We start from the raw sequence: 6,094 nt of genomic DNA on the forward strand, positions 1-6,094 counted from the left end.
AGAAGGTAGAGGGAGGAGGTTGGACGCGGTGGTCGCAGATGGTGGAGGCTATGGTGGCTCGCGGTGGTGGTTTAGCCTTAGGCCAATGGACAGAGGAGAAGAGAAAGGAAGAGAGGAAGAAGAAAAGAGAAAGGGTTGCGGCAGTTGTTCTGAGGTAGTGATATGAAGGCTGGTGAACTAAGAGAAGGAAAGGGCTACAATGCTTGAGGAAGGGAGAAAGAGAAAGGAGGATAGGAAGAAGAGAGAAGGGTGATGAAGCCTACGTAGAGGGTGATGAAGCCTATGTGGAGGTGGAACCGCTAGCTCAGTGACAAACCCCAATTTGACGGTTTATCTTGTATTGAATTTAGGGGATTTTATCACCTTTTACCCACATTTATTCAATGAAATAGCATGGTTTTGTATATTCTCCTTTAATTGTGCTTAAGAGTGAAAACATGCTTTTTAGGTCTTAAAATAGCTAAATTTAATTCTCCTTGATTCCATTAGATGCCTTGATATGTTTGCTAAGTGATTTCAGATTTAGAAGGCAAAGATTGGATCAAGGGAATGAAGAAAGAAGCATGAAAAGTTGGAGAACTCATGAAGAAATGAAAGAACCGGAAAGCTGTCAAGCCGACCTCTTCGCACTTAAATGACCATAACTTGAGCTACAGAGGTCCAAATGATGCGGTTCTAGTTGGGTTAGAAAGCTAACATCTGGGGCTTCGAAACGATATAAGATTTGCCATAGTTGCTACACGTATGGTGGCGCGCACGCGCAAAGTACGCGCATGCGCCGTTGCTGCCACCTAGTTCACTTAAAGCAACATGTGGCCAGCGATTTTAGAAGCCTTGTGGGCCCAATCCAACTCATTTCTGATGCTATTTAAGCCAAGTATTGAAGGGGAATCAACATATACTCTCATACTTTACAAGTTAGTTACCATTAGTTTAGTTTAGTAGTTAGAGTTAGTTTCTAGAGAGAGAAGCTCTCACTTCTCTCTAGAATTAGGATTAGGATTAGGATTAGTTCTTAGATCTAGGTTTTAATCTTTGCTTTCTTCTACTTCTACATTTTAATTCTTTGTTGTTAGATTCATCTTCTTCTACTCTTTTGTTGTAATTGCCTTTATGTTGTTCTTACATTTTGTTGTAGATCTAGTATTGTTCCCTCTACATTCTTTCAATTCAATAAGAGGTAATTCATAATAATTGTTCTTCTTTGCTTTTCCATTGTTAATCTCTTGCCTTTGTAGTTAGATCTCTCTTTAATTCTTGCAATTTATGTTGTTTACTTTTATTGCACTCTATGTGTTTGTTAAAATGTCTCTTTTAGTTTTAGTGTAGATTTTGTTCCTCTTGGCCTAGGTAGAGTAATTAGTGACACTTGAGTTATCTAATTCCTTTGTTGATTGATAATTGGAGAGATTGCTAATTGGTTTGGAGTGCACTAAAGCTAGTCTTTCCTTGGGAGTTGGCTAGGACTTGTGGCTCAAGTCAATTCATCCACTTGACTTTCCTTTCTTTAGTAAGGGTTAACTAAGTGGTAGCAATGAACAATTCTCATCACAATTGAGAATGATAACTAGGATAGGACTTCTAATTCTCATATCTTGCCAAGAACTTTGTTAGTTGTTAGTTTATTTTCTTTGCCATTTATATTTCTTGTCCAAAAATCTTAAAAACCCCAATTATAACTCACAACCAATAACAAGACACTTCATTACAATTCCTAGGGAGAACGACCCGAGGTTCAATACTTTGGTTTATAAATTTAGGGGTTTGTTTTAGTGACAAACAACTTTTTTGTATGAAAGGATTATTGATTGGTTTAGAAACTATACTTTACAACGAGATTTCATTAGTGAAATTCTAAACCGTCAAAAATCCATTCGTCAAAATGGCGCCGTTGCCGGGGAATTACAATGGTGTGATGTTATTGGTTATTGTATATATGTGAATATTGTGAATAGCTTACTTTTTAGATTGCTTGTTAGTTTTTTGCTAGTCTTAGTATTTTGTTTCATTATTTCTTATTAGTTTTTTTTGTTTCTTATTTTCTCTTACTATCATGAATTCTCACTTTGGCTATGAGTGTAGTTACAACTATGTTGTAGGAAATGAGGACTATAATGAAGAAATGTATCAAGGATGGGATAACCAAAGGTGGGAGGAGCCATATACATATGATCAATCTTCATGGCAACAACCTCCACCAATGCACTATGAAGAAGAGCCATTTTTTGATGCATATCAATCCAATGGCTATGGTGAATCTCCTTGTGACTTTCAAGAGCCACCACCATATGCTTATGAACCCCCTCCTCAACATGGCCCCCAACCATACTCACAAGCCTCTTTTCACCAACCACCTTCATATGACCCTAACCCATATCCATCCTACCAACAACCATATGAGCCATATGAACCACACATAGAGCTACCACCACCCCAACATCAATATTTTCAAGAGCCACCTCCTCCATATTATTACCAAGATGAACCACCTCCAATATACGAAAATTTTCAACCACAAGATGAATACTACTTTCCACCACAACCTCCCATGGAAGAATACTCATATCCATTGATCCAAGAGCCACATGATCCTAATCATATTATCCAAGAGGAACAAGAGTCAAGGGATCACCTCAAGGAAGCATTGGATCAATTTCAAGCAACCATGGAGTGTGTTGTGCAACAAGTGGAAAGAATGGAAAACATTGAACCACCACAACTCTACCAAGAAGAACCACCTTCCTACTATGAACCCTTTCCCCAATTTGATGAACCCTTCCACCCACCCCAATCTCTAATGGATGAAACCCTTGGTGTCCTTGTTCAAGGGCAAGAAGAGATGAAAAGGGATGTACAAAATTTCATGGCCGCCTTGGATGCGGTAACAAATCAATTAGCCTCCTAATGCTTGAACACTCAAGGAACTCCCATGGCTACATGGGGAGAATCAAATGAAGAACATAGCATGAAGGAGAGATTGGAAACTCTGGTGGGAAATGAGGGAAGTTGCTTTGTATTGGAAAAATTGGAGGAAGCTTTAATTGTTGAGGACAAGGAAGAAGTGGTAGAAGACTTAGGAGATGCGGAGCCTCCATGGGAACATAAAGTTGAAGAAAACCCCTCCAAGATGATTGAAATTGATGCTAGGGAGGAAAGTGCACACCTTCCAAGGCATATTCCATATGAAGACTTGGATGGGATAGAGCAAGAATTGAATTCCCATGGCAATGAAGAGCAAGTATCAAGTCCTAGTGGTGGAGAATCCTTTGAACTTGAAGAGCCTTCTCCCGGTGCATTTGAAAATGTTGTGGAGGTAAACTTCTTTCACTCTCCCAATTATAGTTTGATTAATGGAAAAGGCTTAAATAGTACTAATGAACAAAGGATTGGAATAGAGAAATCTTGTGAAGAGGTGGAAGTCCTTAGAAATAGAAGGATGGGAGTGGAATACGCTTTGTCAACATTGTTGGAAGCATCTCTACCTAGGTTGCCATCTACTCCCTCACTTGAGTGGGTAAAATTCATTTCTATTAGCTTTATTGTCCCACTTGAGTATGGTTTGCTTGAAACGGATGGTCAACTTAGGATGCTTTGTGGGTTGAAGCGTAAGCGAAAGATGTTTCGTGGTTGGCGTTGCAAATCAAGGCTCATTATGGTTGATGCATCAAACATAAGATATAAAGGATGGAGTAGTGCTCAAATAAATGGGTCTAGAAGGATTGTTGGGCACTTCATAGAGAATTCACCTTACTCACCACCCGGTTGGACTAATAATGATGATCAACCTCAAGACGGGTGTGAAAACAAAGTGTGGGACCCCGGATCATAAGAAGAGGATCAACTTTGGGAGCCCCAAGCTTGTGAAGAACTCCATCAACACTTGGCTCAATCCATGAGAAATCTTGGGGCACAATGGAGAACCAAGCATTGGTGGGAGTTCCAAGATGAGTACAAGCACAAGCCACCTTGATGAGGAGCTCCCCATAAGTCCAACTTAAGGACAATAAACAAAAGTGCTAGGTGGGAGACACCCCACCATGGTAAAATCCTTTCATTTTCTCTTTTGTACATATTGGTAGAACTAGTTTAATTTCATGTTTAGATTAGTTGGTAGAGTTTAATTAGTATTTTAACATGTTAAATAAGGTTTCAGGGTGTTTTGGTAGTAGCTTGGAGGTTTGGAAGGCTTGGATTGGTGTAAGAACTTAGAAAAATATTTTTTGAAAAACAGAACACCATCCACGCGTGCGCGCACCTAACGCGTACGCGCACCTGAGCATTTTTTCCACCACCCACGCGGACGCGCACTGTACGCATACGCGTGGATGCAAAAAATTCGACTCCAGCCAAAAACCCGAGAGTTAGGCCTGCACTGTGCGAACATTGGGCCTAAGGCATAAGTCTATGCACGCGTGCGCGCACATGGCGCGTACGCGCACATGATCTTAAATTGGCAATGCACGCGCACGCACACTGTGCGCGCGCGCGCCGATTGCACGATCCACACTCCTGGTACTTTTACCCGAGAGTTGTGCCAGACTTGGGTCGACACTATGCCTCCGGCCTAACTCGACGCACGCGTGCGCGCGCCTGGCGCGTACGCGTCCTTCAACCAATATGCACATCGACGCGTAGGCGTGCATGACGCGCACGCGTCGGTAAAAAAAAAAAAAAAGAGAGTTTTTTTTCTCATCTTCCATTTTCTTTTGCTTATCACATTCGCATACTTCTACTCTTCCCATTTTCATTTAGTTTTTTGTAGCATGTTTTCGTTTTTTTTAAGTCATTTCAATAATGGTGTTGGATTCTTACACTCAATTGTTGAGAAATTCTTGCATTGTTTTGGTGCTTCTTGACTTGTTTGCTATTGTTGGGTGATGAAACTTTTAAATCAATGCTTCATCTTGTATGACTCTTATGTCTTTGTGCATTGATATGACCTCATATTGTCTTTCATGACCCACTTCTTCTTATGTGAACTTGATGTGCCATATGCTCTTCATGCTTTGATTTTACTCTTGCATCAAGTATTAGTTAATATGCCATTAGCTTATATTGTTTTCTCACTTACATGCGTAGCTAACATGTAGTGAGAACCTTACTCTTATTTGGCATTAGCCCCCGCCTATGTTCTATTTGCTTCGATATCTTTGTTTTAGGCTTAACTTTCTTTCTTTTTCTTTCCTTTTTGGTTGGCCACCAAGGAGGAAGAAAGGAAAAGCTTTTAAATGGGGCAACAAACAAGTCATCCGCACTACCATTTGAGGAGCTCATCAATTGTAGCAACCCATCCCCCTTGCTCATCTTTGAGTGCACCGAGGACGGTGCAAACTTTTAAGTGTGGGGAGGTCGTCCGACCGATCGGCGATTTTGGGTGACAAGTTTCTAATTCCAACACTTTTGCATTTCATTCTAGGATTTTAGGATTTTTACTTGCATTCTCTTAATTTTTGCATATGTATACATAATAAGCTTAGTCAAAATAATGAATTTTCAAGATTTCTATCTATAGGGCATACCAATTGATTTGAGTGAAAACTTTTCATAGAACTTGTTTGAAATATATATATATATTGTGGATCATGTTTTTTTTGAGCTAAGAACACAAGCAAGTGAGTTTTGAGCCTAATGGTGTGGTTACATATTATAACCACTTATTTTCCTTCTTGTGTGCATTATTCTCTTTCTATGAATGTAATCTTTGATTTGTTTGATCCTTTATGTCCATTATTTTGTGTATACATGCATTTATATGATTGAGGCCATCATTTCATTGAGCTTACTTACCCAAATGGCCTTACCTTTTATCTTCCTTTGTTAGCCAAATTTGAGCCTACGATTAACCCACTTTGTTCTTAATTTAGCACATTACAAGCCTTAAAGCGAAAAATAATAAATGTCCTTATTTGGATCTTTGATTGGCTTAGGCTAGTGTGCGTGAGTATCATTCAAGTGTGGGAAATCTTGGGACATTGGGAGAATAAAAGGGTAGTTTTTTATTATTATTGAAAATATTGGGAATCGGGTATATGCTCATGTATTGATCAAATGTAAAACCTTATGCATTGATGCTCTTGTAGATAGAAAGAAAAAA

This window comes from Arachis stenosperma, chromosome 3 (genome assembly GCF_014773155.1).
Source record: "Arachis stenosperma cultivar V10309 chromosome 3, arast.V10309.gnm1.PFL2, whole genome shotgun sequence".
In the NCBI taxonomy this organism is placed as follows: domain Eukaryota; kingdom Viridiplantae; phylum Streptophyta; class Magnoliopsida; order Fabales; family Fabaceae; genus Arachis; species Arachis stenosperma.